The following is an 18,983-nucleotide window of genomic DNA, read 5'->3' on the forward strand; positions in this document are numbered from 1 at the left end:
AAACTACACAACTTTAATGAAACAGTAATGATAAATAGGAAAAATTACTTAATATATACAAATATACAGGAAAATTGATACCATGTTCCTTCCCTCCTTTTCCCACAATAACTTTCACGTCACCATTGAGGCTGCAGGACAGCCCTGGGAAAGTCCAGGCTGGACTCCTGGAGTCAGCAGCAGTCGGGAACTGGAGGCAGGAACACACAGATATGGGCTGGCACGGATCAGGACCACAGGCAGAGGAACGGACGGAATCCTCCCAGGATGCCAAAGCAAAACAGGGAACAGGTGAAGGAAGGGAAACAGAAAAGGCAGGAAGGGCAGGAAGCTGGAAGCAGGAAGCTGGTTTGACCCTTGTGATCCCTCAAATTTTTACTGAGTATGACATGTATGGGATGGAATACTCTGTTTGGTCAGTTCTGGCATCTATCTTGTCTGTTCCTCCCCAGAGGAGGGCTGCAGGTGGGACCTCTGTTCCTTCTGGAGGTAAAAATGTTCCTCAGAGCTGAGCAGTGTCCTTGGCTCTGCATACCAGTCTCTAGCAGTAATTATAAACATCAAGTGTTATCAGTCCTAGAAGCAGACACTCTCTGAGAAACTTGCTGTTAATTTCAGCAAGTGCAACTATTTACAAGAGACTTAGCTGAAAGCAAAAATACAAGACAGAAAAAACGTTATCCTGGCTCAAACCAGGACAGATAACCAGGAGGTTGATCTATGCAGTCAGTGGTACTTCTCATAAACACCAGGGGATAAAAGCAACAGTTAAGGCAGAGGTATTAGACAAGAAGGATAAGGGACCCTTTAGAGAAACTTAGAAAACTGTAGCTTGTCCTAATAAGACTACTTCTGAAGTGTAGGTTCTACTAAATTTCCTACAGGTAAGATTTTGGTGTAAGGTGTTGATTTGATACTTTTTTTCTTTTCTTTTCTTTTCTTTTTTTTGATATTATATTTGAACTAAGTACATGGATAAGAATAATTTTTCCTCATTACAAAAAAGTGTATAAATGGTATTCAGTACTCTCAGGCATACCAACTTAAAATATTATTTCTGTGACTATCGATGGCTGTGAACATGGATTATTCTGATGATTTTAAGCAGAATCAATGCTAAAGGAACATAATCCTGCAAAGTATTTTTAGAGTTGTTATATTGTACCCACTTAAATATCACACGAGCATTGAAATAGATTAAGAAGACTCAGAGCCCTCAGCTCAGGATGGTAATTTTGGGTGGAGATAATAAGTTGTTAAACCACCTGAATTACATCACAGTTTCTCATCTGAGCAAGCTCAGCATGGGTCACAGACAGTAAGCACAGTAGATCTGGCTGCCTACCTAGAGCAATACATTTGCAGAATAAAGGTTTAATATTTCCACTGACCAGAATTTCAATTCTCACATTACTGCTTCATGATGCTTCATCAGCTAGCACTGTATAAATCATCCAAGGATTTTATTCTGCTCTCTTTAAAGACGTAGTGAGATGTAACTCTGTTACCTGATGGAGGAAAAGTGGTGGTATGATGAAAATTTGAGGGTTTGGTTGGATTTTTCAGCATAAAAAAACCCAGTAAAAATTACCTCTTCTTTTCTTGTGGGGTGTTTTTGGGTTTTTTCATGGGTTCATCTTTAAGCTCAATTAACCAATCTGCCAAGTTCCACTTCTGAAACTCTTCTAACTCCCTTTAACCTTAGCTTTAGCACTATTTGAAGTTACTGCACTTGCTTTGGTTCAGGTGAACTGCTCTATTGACTTTCCCATGTAGCTGGTCCTGCACTGAAATGTAATCTGAGAAAAGTCTAGAAAACACAAAACACTAGCAAGCATCCAGCAGAATCACCTCATATCAAGAAGTAAAAATTAACTAATTTTTTAAAAAACATGTAAGAATTCTTGTTTTCACTTAGATTTAAAATTTAAAGGAAAAAATTACTTCCTTTTTCCCTATCTTCTGTAAATATACATTTCTCTAAATGTGGCAAAAGCTATGTACATAAATATATGTAAGTGCATTTTTTTGGCTGGGCAAACTCATTTCAAATAAAATGAAGGACTGATACCCATAGAGACCAACAATAATATATGCAGATTAAAGGACAAAAGCTTAAAGATTATAAGAGTTTCTAAAGTATCTCCTATTTATTTAAAGAGATGGAAAATATTTTAAAAATAACCTATTGATTTGGAAAGTACTGATGTCTCCACTGCTACCTCCCTGCCTATGAATGAAAAAATGTGATACTAATATATGTATATGAACACTAAAAATATTAAACATATAAGCTTTTTAAGTAGTGGGATCTGGTACATAGTTGACAGTCTCCCAGCATAAAGTTAAAATGTTACTTCTGTGGAAAGTTCCAGATCTACACAGGTCAAACAGAATATATAGAGAATGCTCGGGAGAACACTCCAGTATTGGCAGGAAGATGGACTACTTGACTTAATGAGCCTTTTGGTTCTGTAACAACTTTGCTTCTAGGAAAACAGATGAAAAGCTAACGTTAAGTGCTGTAAGTGTGATATTAATAGTGAATATATTTGATGTCTTCACTGGATACCTCTGGATCCACAGTGGACAAAGAGAACATGCATATATACATTAAAGTATTTATCAGCTGCTAATCTTAAACAGTCATTAATTCTACTTGCAGTTCTTCTGCTCCTAGGGAGAGTTGCTTCTAGAAATGACATCACAATTGCTGTAAAATGGAAATGATTCCTAGAAAACATCTCCAAGTAACTGTGATATTCCAATCACTTTATAACATGCTAGATTATTTCTGGCTGGTAACATTGCAGGGGGAAAATGCTATTTCCATTGCATTGCAGTGATTCCTGATCATCAGGGAAAGGACAGAACAAAAGTTCACCTCTGTGAAAGAGGTACATTTTCAAATACTCATAACTGTGGAAGAAGTATTTTTAGCCATGAAACTCTACACAAGCATTTAATCTGTGAATGAGTTTTGTGTATATACATGAACAAAGACACCCATTAAAGGTATGTGAAGGAAAAAAAAAAAAAAAAAAGAAAGGATTTTTAATGGGAAAGTCTTTTTATTCCTGACCCCACTACCTCCTAGGGATTTATACAGATGAATCTGTTTCATTTGTGAATATATTCAGTATAGCTAGCATTTCAGGTCTAATAGTTTGCAAAAGATCATGCTTCTAAAAATTGAGATTTCAATGTCTGAAGCTGGGATTTAGATAGCCTAATTTTAGTCGCTGAAATTGGAAGTTTGGGTTTCCCTGTCAAAATAGAGGAAAACAAACCTCTAGGGTACACTTCAGATAATCCAATTTAGAGTCCTATTCTGATACTGGTTGCCAGCAGTGACTGTGCTTGGGGAAATTATATATTTAGTAAGGGACTTCAAAAGACTACCTTACCCATTCAGCTCCTTCACCTTCCTGCCACACAAACAGAAAGTTGTACACATTCACATATTCATCAGAACCACCTCTTGAAATTTGCCTTTGTGTTGGTTCTCAGGTAGTGCTCCTTTTGGGACCCACAACCCTCAACCCTCCTCAGTTCTTTTTTTGGATTCTTTCTCCATCCAGTAGTTATAAGAAAAGAGAGAAAAGCAATGCAGCAGCTGGGGACTCTAAAATGATTATGTTCATGGGTACTTTCATTATATTAGTGATTAAAAAATCCAAAAAGAAAACAAAAAAAAAACAAAACCCCAAAACAACTGCCCCCCCCCCCAAAAAAAAAAAAAAAAAAAAAAAGAGGACCCAAAACAAACAAAAAAATAAAGCAAAACATCCCAACCAAACAACCAAACAATGTAATTAATTTTTGCTTGGAAATTTCCACTCAGTTTCAACTGCAGTGCTGTTGACAGTAGAGTGATGGGAGGGCTGTACAACCCATGAATGAGCTCTTTCTTCACCTCTCTGTGTTGAGCCTCAGCAAGTGGCTTTCTAACAGCTCAAAGTTGATCTGACACATCTCTTTAATAGGACAGAGAGATATAGCAAAAGTATGATACAGCCCTGGGTTGTATTCTCCAGTCAAATCAATGGCCATGACAGGGAAAAATATGAAGGGACCTTGCAGCATTAAAAACTTCAGGGAGAATCCTCACTGATTCATACTGAGTGCTTGTTAACATTTCCATGCATCAGAAACAACTCAGCTGTCCTGTAAAACAGCTGTACACCACCACCAGTGTGATTCACACAAGAAATTTCTGAGACAGCTGTCAGCAAGTCTACCAGCATCTAAATTGCAATGAGATAAGAATCAGGCATCTTTCTGGATTCAGTGAGAAAGAAAAGAATTTCTACTCTTTCCTGAAGGGCCAGGGAAATGAAGAAAGTACAAGGAAGGAGAAAATTACAATGGATAGGATGACAAGAACACCCTAGTTCCCAATAAAAGATACAGAAAACTATAACTCATCAACTAATCCCACTGAGGGGTTTCTTTTAAACATTCATTTTTAAAACCTACCAGTTGCTCAAATAAACATGTGTTTCCAAAATTACAAATTCAAAATATACCTTAGATTTCTCCTGTATTGTGAAGGTATAAGTTTATTTCATCTAGGCAAGTGTAACTGTATCACCAATTCTTCAAATTGACATCTGCCTGAAAAATGTAACATGGTCCTGCACACCATAATTGACTCTGAAGGTGTTTTTAGTCAGTAGCATCAGAATTTTCATGAGAACCCTTATTTTAACATTAGACTCTCTTCATTTTTATACTACCAGTGAAATCCCCCTCTTCCTCTGAAATTCCATGTCTGCTTGAAGTTCTCATTTCAGCTAGCCAAATGTTTTACATGTTTTTCATTATCAGTGGATGCAAAAAAAATACTGCCAGTATAAACTTCTTGTTCTATACTTTCAAATGTCAATATCACAGCATCTTAGCCATCATCTTGCTTCTACTTCACAAGCAACCTGTGGGTTCTGTTTCAAACACTGTGTCAGATTAGAAAATGAATGAGTCTAAAAGGTTGGTGTCTGTCTCCCTTCATTTGCAAACTAAATTTGGCCTATTAGTTGCCATAAATGAGGTGCTCTTCACAGTGTATTATTTAGCTATTCAACACAGAAATCTCCACATCATTTAATCCATCTTGTTTCCATGGTATATGCCTATAGCTAATTCTCACTATTCCCAGAACTTATACTAAGGAAAAAAGAAAGAATCAGTGATAACCCAAAGACCTCTCAATTCTGTAATCAAACTCAAAAATATCTCACTAAGCGTATGAAAATCAGTGATCATTCCTTTCCTTTCCAACGCTGGAAACTGAAGTGTCATTTAAAATGATGTTGAAATTATAATTAAGCGTCAGAGATAACAGTTCACTGAGATGAATGATTTTAGGACACAATTCCACACAACCATTTTTTTGTTTGCATCTTGATTTCTGAAACCAGAGACTTAGGAATCAGTGATTGGACAGCACCCCACCAGTTATCTAGAGATCCTAGGATGCTGTTCCAGCCCTGCTAAGAAAAGGGAAAACACAAAGATTCCCTTTACACCTGAAGCAAGATGTGGGAAGAAAAGAAGCTGGTGAAGATTGGTCTCTCAAGCCGAAGGACAAGAAGTGGAGGAGATAGGTGCAAGATAAGTTCCTGGGCTAAACAACAGATGATAAACATGGCCTCAGTTGACTGATGTACCATGGTTTCATCTGAATAATGCGCTGACTTCACATTTAATGCCTTCAGAAAGACAGCAGTCAGTCAAGGAATGCAGGCTCAGTAGAGTTTCGTATTTTTCCTTAAGAAGAAAAGTGTTCAACCTTGTAATTTTTGACAAACAACAAATCCAAAAGCACAGCTTTTCTAAGGATGACTTTGCCCTTTTGAGGTGAACAAGTGTAGTTACATGTACAGCATCCAACTCAGATTCCAATCAAGTTTCAGGTTCTTTAAATACATTCAGCGAACACAGAATCTCACAAAATGCATAACAAAAATACAGGCATACTGGGTGCTTACTATTTCCTGCCTTGCCTTTCTTGCATAATCTAAATAATCTAATGATGATGATCCAAACCACACAGAAACATCTTATATTAAAGACAAGATCTTTAAAAGATTTGCCAGTTAGGCTCAGCTGGATGTTAATTCTGTTCACTGGTCTATCAGAGATGTACTGTTCCAAAGTGGAGATAAAATGAATGAAAATGTAGGTAACTTGACTCAGACATTGCTTTTTTTCAAAGCACTATTGTAACAGAAAGTAAAAGTTATGTTATTTTGTTCCTTTAAGACTTGTTTATTTTTTATTTAAAGCATTTAAAAATAAAACAAAGGCATTATGTAAAAGAAAAATATTTATTTAGTGAAGAAATTGTAAGTGAAAAGCATTTTTTATTTTGGGCATATTTTTTCATTTTCATTTCTATTTCTGGAACTGCAATTTGCTGTGCAAATAGAGGTTATTCAAGAAAAAAAATAAAAAGGAAAAAAAGTGTAATTGTACAAAACAATGGTTATTGTACAAACTAGCATCCTATTTAAGTAACTCAAGATGCTAAATCCATTTGGTATCACACAGATCAAACCTGGGTGATTAATTACAGACCTAATAGGGAAGGTAAACAATCCATCCTCATTGCAGAGCAGTAAGCGTACATCTTCTTAATCACACTGGGATTATAACATCCTACTCTCCACAGGTGTGTAGCTTTGTGTCATCAGCATCTGGTATGAATCATATGGAATTCTTCTTCTTCTTTTACAGTAAATAGACATGAAAATAACTATGTAGTATTAGATTCCTGATTGCACAGGGAAGAAAAATAGATATGTGCAATTTGGATGACAGTATTTCTTTTTATCTGATTTGGTAACGTGTTGGTTGTTTTTTTTCAACTATTATAATCAATTCACAATCCACAAAATTGAATTTATAGCTGGCAAGTAAGCTTATTAACTAAGCAGCAATTATACTACTATTGAAGGACTACAGTAAAGCACACAGATGATTATCACTAAGTTTTGGGGGTTTTTTACATGGCCTGTAGTGCTGTTAAGAACAAGGTATAAACTAAATAAATTCTGCCTGAAAATATAAACTTCAAGGCTTTGTTTTTTTCTCATTTTGTTATAACTTGAAAGTTGGCTCCTTTTTGGCAGCCATTTGTAACCATTTCTGGTTTACTCTGACAAATGCCACTGCTAAGCAACAAATCTGAAATTATATTCTGCATTAAATTCTATATTCTAAACACTCAGTGTGTGTTACAAACTGAAGAAATTTCTTGCCCAGTTGAGGTCCAGGCCAGAGCAGGGTCACCTATAGTGGGTGACATAGGAATGCATCCACAGAATTACAGAATCACAGAATTTTTAGGTTGTAAGAGGCCTCCAAGATCATCCAAGCTTTTGACCAACACCATAAGCTAACTACTAAACCACATCCTTAAGGATGCCAAATGCCTTTTAAGTGTCTCCAGGGATGGTGATTCCACCACTGCCCCAGGTAAGCCATTCCAGTGCCTGATAACCCACTCAGTGAAAAAATGTTTCCTAACATCCAGCCTAAACCTCCCCTATCACACATTTCATCCGTTTCCTCTGGATTTTCATTGATTTCCTCGCAGTCCACTACAGAGAAGAGGCTGTTCCCCCCCTCACTCCAACCTCCCTTGAGGTAGGTGAAGAGAGTAATGAGGTCTCCTCTATGCCTCCTCTTCTCTAGACTAAATATAAGTATATATATAAAATATATAATATAAACACATGCATAATATAAATATATATAATTTACATAAATAAGAAAGAAAAAATCTTGGAGATCATCTCTGTACTTGGAGATCAGATCTGAGCTTACACAGCTTGTGTTCTCAAAATAAATCTTTGTAAAACACTATTCTTGATATTTTATTGGTCATTTGTGAAAAAATTGCTTGGTAATTGAGTCAGAGTATGAAAATTTCATATGCTGAATCATGTAAAAGAAGTGGTAAATGCCCAATTCACCCTTTTTATGGTGGAAATCCAACATTCATTTAGGGTTAGCTAGTTACTGTCATCAGGTTCAGCTCACATTGCAATTATTGTTGTTTCATTCTGTTTCAAGTGAAAGAACATGGTGTCTAGTTGTATTTTAAAATTAATCTTTTCTGACACTTTTGCTTTTACTGCTTCACAGGTTCCTAATGATGGGTTTTACTGAAGTGTAGAGAAAGATGTATACTATGTTTGGGAAGCAATGCTTTTTCATGCAGTAGGATTAAATATTCAATACGAGGTGCATGAAATCATCCAGACTCTAAGAAGCTGGTGTAACTAGAATTGCTTCATGTGACAAAAAGAGACTCAAAGTATCTTTTCAATGAGATGTTGCTTGATGGTTCCATTTCACCTTCAATAAAATGAAACATAAACCTACAGCATATGTTTCAAAGCCTGGGACACATAGAAAAGCAATCTCTTTCACCCGTTTTACTTAGCACAGTGAGGTCACTTTTATTCATCATCTGAGTTGGGTTAACATCAGATTTTCATTTACTGGAAAACTCCTAAATGTACAAAAGAAATAGATTATTTGGGGGGCCATAAAGAGACTGATCATTTGCTAATTAACAAAATGTGTCTCGAGCTGGGAGTACACTACTTTACAATACCAATGTCTATCTAAAATTACCTCTTTGTCTTTCATATATTTCTGTCCATGCAGCACCTTTTCCTTTGTATTTTTTCTTTTTTGTTTCCCTTTCTCATACATGAGTCAGGATTATGCCCCTACCTACCCTCAACTTCCAACATCTGTAGCAGCGCCTTGTGGAAAACCCACGTCACTAACTGGCTGCTAATCTCATTAAGAGCAGACAGATCCTTAGGCTAGGAGAAAATCAGTGTATTTTGTGATTATTAGATTACCTTTTATTTAGCTCTCGCACTTTTTACATATTTTATGCTCTCTTGACTGGCAGCTCTTTAGCTACCTACGTCAGGTTGACTGACCTTTTTTTTTAAACATCAGCACCAATAAAAAGATCATATTCTTATGGAGCTTTTTTGGATCATGACTGAATTATTTATTTAAATTCATAAAATGATGTGTCTTACACTTCCAACAAGATTTCTATAGTAGGGTGTTACTTTTTGTCTCTTACCCCTTTGTTTCACTACTGGTAACATAACAAAATCAAAACTTATTAGTAAGTACTTATCTTGCAGAAAACAGATCAATCTACTCCACTAAATGTGTCACATGAGAAGAACAGTCAGTCTAATTGATTTCAAAGTTATGTGGCACAACTACCATTATAGCCTTTTCCCTAAGATGGCCTCAGTCAATGTTTACTGCCTTAAAAAAAATAAATTATTCATTAGGCTGATTATATTTTTTTACACCAGCTGAGTCATGAATATTAGAAATGATCTGGAAAGATGTGTCTTGAGTCCATCAAGAAATGTAAAAATCTTAGTACATATTATTCTTGGAATTAATATTTCTGCTTCTGCCATGATTCTTCCTTACCTGTGCTCACACTCAGTTCATCAGTCTTACTACCAGCCTTAACATTTCCTGAAGTCTGATGGAGACTTGAATGAGCAGATGATTATATACAATTTAAAATAAGATTAGAAGGATAAAGTGATTCCATGTATTATCTCAAAGACCTGCAGTTCAAGACAGAACAGTTCAAATAATTCATTACTTTTTCCTTTTTAAAAAAAATTAAGTTTTCAACTTTGGGGAAGTCTTTTCCTACAGTGTCAGCAGCAACTCCAACCTGTCAGTTCAGCAGTGCTTTAGAACAGCTGCAGTTCACTTTGTGTGTTATAGGGTGGAGAGCAGCAAGAATGACACCCAAGCCCCTCTAGGAGTGTGAAAAATGGAAGATATGAGTGACCAGTTATAAGGATAGTTTCAAAGTATGGTTCAATGAGAACAGCTTCAAGGCAGAGTAGGTAATAAATAGAAAAATTATTACAAAATGAAAAAGTTCCTCTGTAATGCGAGAACTGGTTCAGGGGACATGGACATAATGACTTCCTCTGTCACAGACTGCCTCAGAGACTTTAGGAAAATGACTTAATCTCTTCCAAGCTATGATATAGAGATTGAAAATTCCCTCTTGGTTGTCTTTTGTGGGTTTTTTTTTTCCTTTCTTTTCAATTTGGATTTGAAAAGGAGTTTTTTCCTTCTGATGCACCTGCATGTATCTTTTGGCATTGTCTGTCATAAAATTCTTACTGTCAAAATAAAGTGCAGCCCGGATAAATGGACAGGAGAGTGGGCTAGGTGAGCTGCCAGGCTCAAAATGTTGAGATAAGTGGCACAAAGTCCAACTGGTGGCCACCCACTACTGGTTTCCCCACTTGGAGGGCAGGCAGTGGTGGGACCAATAGTGTGTAACATCTTTCTTACTGACCCAGCTGAAAGCACTGAACACACCCTCAGCCAGTTTGGAGATAAAACAAAAACTGGCAGAAAGAGAGGTTCAATGTTATCATTATACTGACACAAAAGTAGTTTTGCAGAAAGAGCCTCAGGGGTTTTGGAGGACAACAGGTTGAACATTTTCCATGAGTTAATATTTACTTATTTTCAAAATGATTACAAACTTTTATACAACAAAACAATAACCATGAGTCAAAAATATGGAATTTACCTGGGATAAAAGGAACCTTCCCTTAGTGAAGTAGAGAGTACAATTCTTGCTTTTGTAGCTACTGCTTTCAGGTGTGTAGATGTCAAAATTAAAGTATACTGACCAGATTTCTCCTAGAATACTCAACATATAGACAAGGTACAAGCTAGGCTTCAAAAACATGAAATTCAACATTCTACTGACTTGTTTTATTCACTTGTTGAATATTGTCATAGAACTTTTCTATGACCATTCTTCTCAATGGAATAAACCAGCCACTTAGACCTGATTCATTTTTCCCTACCCTCTGTAGGTATGTATGGTATAAAAATAGTATTATCCAATTAATACCATAGATTCTGTTCAAATGCTAAAACTCATACCACTTAAGAATACTAGCATACTGCAAGGATTTATAGCAATAACAATGTCATTTGGAAGTTTTGTTTACCCATAGTCTCTTTTATTTGTAGCAAAAACATGAAATTTAGCTCCCTTGTTCATTACCAAAACTCACTAATCTTGTCTCTGTTCAAGCAGAAGATGATGCATTTCTCTAGATTAAATACTGCTTCAAAAAGCTCTCATAAACATGCAAAATATCAGAATTAAATACACTCTTAGCATACAGTAATAAGGAGCTTATCTTCCCTTTTTTTTTCCAAAAGCTTAAGTAGAAGTTGAAGCATTATCCAGCTACACGAGAAACAAAGCACAACACTTTCTGGTCTTGCACTTTATTTTAAGCAAGTTTCTATCTGTACTAGAAATGGGTCCCTTCCAGCTCAGCATATTCTCTGATTCTCTCTGATCAGTAAAAATCAGTAGTTATTCCTCTTACTATTTATATCTGAATAAATCCAAAGAAATTGCCCACAGATTTGAATAACAATAATTTGCAAAATGCTGGCAGAAGTGACAACAGAATTAATCCAGTTGTACTTTACAGAAGAACAGTTCTAGGTAGGATGGAGTTAATTTTTTTCATAGTAGCCCATATGGTGCTGTATTTTGGGATATGTGACTAAAATAGTTATGGCAGCATGTCAATGTTTTGGCTATTGCTGAACACTGCAGAATCAAGGCTTCCTCTACTTCTCATGCTGCCCACCCTGCAAGAAGGTTGGGAGTGCACAAGAGGTTGGAAGAGGACACAGCTCACACAGCTGACATTAACCATACAATACAACACGGTATTCAGCAATAAAAACTAAGAGATGGGAGAAAGGAGGGAAGGATGATTGGAGTTATGGCATTTGTCTTCCCAAGAAGCAATTGTGTGTGCTGTGGCCCTGCTTTCCAGGAGGTTCCAAAATGCGTGCCTGCTGATAGAAAGTAGTGAATAAATTCCTTATTTTGCTTTCCTTGTGCACAAAACTTTGTTTCACTTATTGGACTGTCTTGAGCACAACCCATAAGCTTTTAGCTTTTGTTACCAGTGATTCTCTGCCCTATCCTGCTGTAGGCTCTGGGGAGTGAGCAAGTGACTGGATCGGTGTTTAGCTGCTGACCAGGTTCAACCCTCCACAAGTGCCTACATCTTCAGAAATATTGTTCCTTGGGAAAAAGAAAATAGAAATTCCTTCAGATCAGGTGGAAAATATGAATGTTCCTGTACATCATCCTAAACTAAGAGATGGTTGGTATTTAGTGGCCTGTAAGAGTTTAAGAGGTTTTTTTGTTTTGTTTTGTTTTGGTTTTTTGGTCTTTTCTTTTCCAGAGGAAAGAAGTAAATGAGAGATACCCTACAGGCAAGTTTCACTGACTCACATACTACAAACTGGATTGAATTTGAACAGACTGCAGGCTGAAAGACAATACAAATTTATAATTAGTACAGTGCGTGCATCAGCGAAGTGACCTCTTAAGGCTGTCCCCAGACTGGCAAGGAATGGGTGATAAACCCGGGACATATTATCATAGGGGATCAATTCTTCATATGATTATTGATCTATATGGTACATATGGCTTTAATACGGATAATTTCCTACTAGAAAATAATTAAAAAATGCATTTCAAAGAAAGTATTATCTTTTTGCAACAATTTAGTCTTCTTTTTTCTACTTTCAATCCCAATTTCCTTTTTTATAGTTCTCATACTTCCTACCTCCATCAAACATACCAGGAGATAAGAAAAATATAAATTAAAAAAAAAATTTTCTTGGAGTTTTTTTACTACTCTGCTTTATATTCCACTTCTCATAAAAAAATTCACACTGTGACCACCTCCTGAAAACAAAAAATCTGAACAAACTCTCAAAGGTATAGCATACATTGGGATAAAGATTTTTATTTTGCTTCTATTTTGTCTTGATCATACCATCGCTGTGTCTTTCTGTTGCGATTTGAAGTAACATTAAAATTTCTTTTCTTTTTGGATCCTCAGGGACCTCAACCACCAAGGGTTGGGTGCAAGCATAAAATTTTACTTGACAATTAACACAAGCAAAATGATAGAACCCTTTGAAGGTATGGCAAGTATATTGCCTGGCAAAAGAGAGGGAGAGGAAAAGGGAGAAGATACAAGAAAAGAAAGAGAGACAGAGAGAGGGAGGGAGAGGGAGAGAGGGAGAAAGAGAAAGAGAAAGACGGAAGGAAGGAAGGAAGGAAGGAAGGAAGGAAGGAAGGAAGGAAGGAAGGAAGGAAGGAAGGAAGGAAGGAAGGAAGGAAGGAAGGAAGGAAGGAAGGAAAAGGACAGGATGGAGCATGATCAAGATGGTAATGGGTCAGTGAAGGATGATGACAACAAAATAGGGACTTCAGCCTTGCTTATATACCTCCAAATTCCCCCTGTTCCAGTGCTGCTGCTTTGTTCCCCAAGGAGAAGGGAAACTCCTCCCCAGGAGGAGAGCTGTCAAGCAGTTGCAGCAGGAGATCAGGTGTCCCATTCAATTCAGACTGTCCCATTTGAGTGAATTAATATTTTAAGAAAAAAAAAAATCAATCCTGTTTTTATATCCATTGTTTTTCTTACTGATTTTGGTGCTTATTCCACTGACATTAGATGTTAAGGTTGAGAGTCAACTTCACATTGTATACACCTTGAGCAAGATTAAGCTACTAACATCTGACATCTAAAGACTGGTTTGTAAGTGTGAGCTACAGAGTTCAAGCACACAGTAGAAAATGAAGGTTTAGTCAATACAGGTGAGTAGTGCAGAGAGCTCTGATTAAATGTGGGCTGGTATTGTCAGGTAAGTTTAGCTGTTTGATAAACTCCAGCAAGTATATTCAGTAAAAGCAGGTTTCATTAAGTGATTTAGAGCACTCATATCAGGTAGGAGTTGGGTCAAGATGGTGGATAAAGATGTACATGAGGCTTGCCTTGAAGAAGTAACACCTTGTACATGAGAGGCTGAAGAGATTTAGGTAAATTTTATACATCCTTATTAAAGAATCATTGGCTAAAAATGAAATGCAGCACTGGGGTGGAATGTGAGCCTCTGTAGGGAAACAAAACAAGTTAAAATATTTATGTGTATCAGCACTAACCACATTCAGTGATAGAGCATTATTGATGGGACAAATGAGAAAGGAGGAAGACAAGAAGGGCATGCAGAGTTTGTGGCATCAACTACTAAAGCAAAAGCAACTGCAGCCTTCAGAAATTAAGCTTCATTCTCTCCAGCATCCACCTGCTTTCTCCCACAAGCCTATTTTTGCTTCATCTGCTGTCAACTTTCAATGTGCTGCAAGTCTGCCTGTCTAGGTGATGTTTTTTTTTTCTCTGCAACACTGAAAATTCACAATCTTAATTTGAAAACTCAAGTTATCTCAGTAACATCTAATTATCTCTGATATTCTGTCATTTATAAACTTCATATCTATACTAAATTACTGAAAAATAACCCTAAACCATAAAAAAATAAAACCAAAGTCCCTTGGAGCAAGAAAAGATTTTTTTTGAGAAAGTGGAAATTTAAAATCCAGTACTCTGGAGGCTCCAACAAAAGAAGGACATGGAGCTGTTGTAACAGGTCCAAAGAAGGGCCATGAAGAAGATGAAGGGCCTGGACCATCTCTCTTATGAAGATAGACTGAGAGAGTAAGGGTTGTTCAGCCTTGGAGAAGAAGATTCCAGGGAGACCTTATAGCAGCCTTCCAGTACCTGAAGTGGGGAATGCACATTTTTAAAGAATGTGTAGTGATAGTACAAGGGGTAATGCTCTTAAGCTGAAAGAGGATAGAATTAGATTAGATATAAGGAAGAAATTCTTTAGTGAGAGGGAGGTGAGACACTGAAACAGATTAACCAGAGATGTTCTCTGGAGTGTTCAAGGCTAGGTCAGATGGAGATTTGAGCCTTGGTCTAGTGGGAGGTGTCCCTGCCCATGTCAGGGGAATTGGAACTAGATGAATATTGAGGTCCCTTCCAACTCAAACTATTCTATGTTTCTGTGACAGGGAATGAAAACATATATTATAGACATATTGTAAGTCAGGGCTTAAGAACATCATGTTTTTTTGTTTAGCTTTGTTTTGTTTCTTTCTCTAAATCTATTCTTAAACAAATCAGGCAAGCAACTCACCTTACCAAGCACCATGGGGAAATGAATATAGTGATTCATAACCACTCTTCTAGTTTGTATGCATGACTCACTGTGTGGTGGCAAAAATCAATTTGCCTCTTTTAAAAAGACCCCTTGGGGACAGAGGAATGCAGAGCTGTAATGGCTTACTGTCTTGAGTGTTTTTGCCTGATGACAAACAGAACTGGAATTGACAACAGAGAGTTATACTCATGAGCTAAAATGATTCATGTGTTGTGACTTTTTCCCTCACCTGGCTTTGCAAAGCTGCACCTGCAAAACTGCATCTGTGTCATATATGTAGTCACCTTGATTGCACGCTTCCCTGCTATTTACAGGCACTGACAGTGCCTTGCATCTCACCAGCTCTTCACGTGCTCCGATATCTCCTTGCACATCAAGCGCTCCCGCTGTCTGTACCAATGTACAGATGTTTCTAAACATCAGACCAGGTACAACGAGAACTCCACTGAGAATGTTTTAACCTACATCTCACACAGTGAAGTATATGAAAGAAAAGAGATCGGAGAAGATCTACAAACATTTCATTTCCTTGCAGGCAGTACCAGGGAGTGGAGACAGTATTAGAAACTCAGGAAATACAGGTTTCATTCATAGTACAGATCTTGACTTTCTGCATGACTTTGGATGCACACTTTCACCTGTCTCTGACTGCTTCCCCTCTACCTGGTATTGCTTTTATTAATTAAGAAATTAAATTGTGAAGTACATTTGTCCAGCTAGTGCAGAGGGCCTTCTGTCACCTAAAGTCACCACCTATTTCTGTATCAAAATTAAGATCATTTATTAATACTTTCCCCAATTTAATCTGTATCTTATCTTCCAAATGGCAGCAGAGCATTGCTAGTTGACAGTACATGAAAGCTTGACCCAGTACATCTATATTTTTTAAGTATCTAGCTTATATACAAATATTGTTAATTACTTGTTAAATTTCACTGTGAAATTAAATACGGCTTTGATATAGTAAGCAGGATGTAGGAGAACACAGTCTGTTGCAATGAAATGGTGTACTGGTCAGAAAACCTGAATTCATATTTGTTCTGCTTGTAAATTTTGCAATTACTTGAACTCTTTCTAATAAAGTAAAAATAAAAATAAATATTTTAGAAAAGGAGAAAAGGAAGAAAAATGAAAGATTAAGCATATCAATACAATAAAAGATATTGAATAAAAAACCCCTGACTTTTGCATCTTGTGTCCATTGAAAAACAGAAAAAAATATTGTTAAAAACAAGTGAACAGGCATCTGACATTTATGAAGATACTCAGGGTGATAAAAATGTGTTCCAACTTCACATTATATGAAGTGATAGCCTGCCAGTGTACAGATGATAAGTTCTGCTGGCTCTGAATGTAGAAAACCAGTTCAATTCAGATCAAGTTAATATTTTACATAAGGATATTCTGGATTGGTTGTGCAAGCATATGTTCCATGAATTTGATCAAGAAATTCATTTTGTCACCTCTGATCAAACATGCAAACCAGCTTCATTCCCAGTTGAGTTGAAAACAGGAATCCATTGCTTACTCCATTAACAACAGTCAATTTTTCTAATAATGAATATATCTTTTCCAGTTCTCTGATGATATTGTTGACGGCCAGATGTAGCTGTAGGAATTGTCCCTTTTTCTTTTTTCTTTCTCTCAAGAGGGATCAACATTTTTATTCTAGTTTTAAAAAGTTTATTTTAAATGCACCTGAGACAGAAGTAACTGCTCACTAAGTAACATCTGTCAATAGGTAATGTTCACAGAATCAGCCAGGTTGGAAAGGACCTCTGAGATCAAGTCCAACCCTTGATCCACTACAACTGTGGTTACCAGATCATGGCACTGAGTGCCACATTCAGTATCTTCTTAAAAATCTCCAGCAATGGAGAATCCACCACCTCCCTGGGCAGCCCATTCCAATGCCTGATCACCTTCTCGGTAAAGAATTTCTTCCTAATATCCAACCTAAACCTCCCGTGGCAGAGCTTAAGTCCATGCCCTCTTGTCTTACTGGCAGATGCCTGGGAGAAGAGACCGATACCCCCCCTGGCTACCCCCTCCTTTCAAGGAGTTGTAGAGAGTGATGAGGTCTCCTCTGAGCCTCCTCATCTCCAGGCTGAACATCCCCAGTTCCCTCAGCCCTTCCTCACAGGACTTGTGTTGGATCCCTTCACAACCTCCTTACTCTTCTCTGGACCTGCTCCAGCACATCAGTCTCTTTCCTGAACTGAGGGGCCCAGAACTGGACACAGTATTCAAGATATGACCTCACCAGTGCATCCCTCTCTACCACTGCAACACATATATCTCAGATATTAGCTAAGGAAAGAGGTGGGTGATAAGAGAAAAAAAGAACATATATAAGCATACATTTATTTAGTGCAAAGTTACTTGGGTCCAGGTCAACTAGAACATATAATTGGTGAAGTATAGTGATGGCAAAATATTTGTATACTTACACATGTTTTCTGTTTGTGTCCTCAAAAATAAAAATTAAAAAAACTGCTAGGTGTATAGACTCAGATATTTTCTCTAAATTTTGTAATATTCTTTTCTTAAAGCTTAAATTTTTAATTATGACCTCAGACCCACAACAGGTTTTGAAATGCTCCATTCTCTACAGGAGAGACCACTTTTTTCTCTTTCTTTTAAAAGAATGTGAGTAAATAAAAAGTATTTTACCATTACTTATAACCAGAAATAGAAAGAAGCAATGTCAGCTATTCCCTTCACCCTGGTCCTAAACCTGTAGCTTTGCTTTTGCATACAGCTGTAATGAACTGCCATCACATTATTTTATATACATGTGTTTTAAAAAAGTTTTAAAGTGACCCTCAACTGGCTGATACACCAGAAGGTTGTGTTGCCATTCACCGAGACCAACACAGGCTGGAGAGTTGGGTGGGGAGAAATCTAATGAAAAATAACAAAAGCAAATGTAGAGTCTTGCATGTGGGAAAGAACAACCCCAGGTACCAGTATAGGTTGGGGACTGAGCTGTTGGAGAGCAGCTTAAGGGAAAGGTACCTGGGGGCTCTGGTAGATGGAAGGGTGACCATGAGCCAACAATGTGCCCTTGTGGCCAAGAAGGCCAATGGCATCCTGGGATGTGTTAGAAGGGCCGTGACTAGTAGGTTAAGAGAGTTTCTCTTCCTCTTCTACTCTGTCCGGTGAAGACACACTGGAATACTATGTCCAGCTCTGAGAAAGAGTCCAGTGCAGAGCAACCAAGATGATTAAGGGAGTGGAAAATCTCTCTTATGAGTGTAAGCTGAGGGAGCTGGGTCTCTTTAGCTTGGAGGAGAATGAGGGGTAACCTCATTAATTGAAAACCCTCCTGGGCATGTTTCTGTATGACCTCCACTAGGTGATCCTCCTCTGGCAAGAGGGTTGGCCTTGATCTTTCAAGGTCCTTTCCAACACTTAACATTCTGTGATTCTGTGGTTTTCTAAAGTAGCAAGGTCAGTTAAAAAACTTATGACAGAGTTGGAGCTGTGTTGTACAACCCCCTATCACCTCCATGAACAGACTTTTAAAAAAAAGCCAAAACACAAAAACCCTTTCTGAACATAACCTATTGCTATATTGCTTAATAGGCACATCCCATGGCATCCCCTGCTGGGCCAGCATAACCTAGTAGGAAAGGGAGCTGCTGCTGAGAAAACGCTCTCAAGAGAGATGAGTTTTAAAAGTGTAATTGGCATGCACACAGAGCAAAATATCCCAAAAGACTTAGAAGACTTCTCAGTCTTGAAACCATTTACAACCAAGCACAGTGATTTATACCCCAATTCCAGAGGAATTACTCGTGAGAGCAAGTATTATGCTTGGAAGT

Source organism: Calypte anna, chromosome 1 (genome assembly GCF_003957555.1).
Source record: "Calypte anna isolate BGI_N300 chromosome 1, bCalAnn1_v1.p, whole genome shotgun sequence".
Taxonomy (NCBI): Eukaryota; Metazoa; Chordata; class Aves; order Apodiformes; family Trochilidae; genus Calypte; species Calypte anna.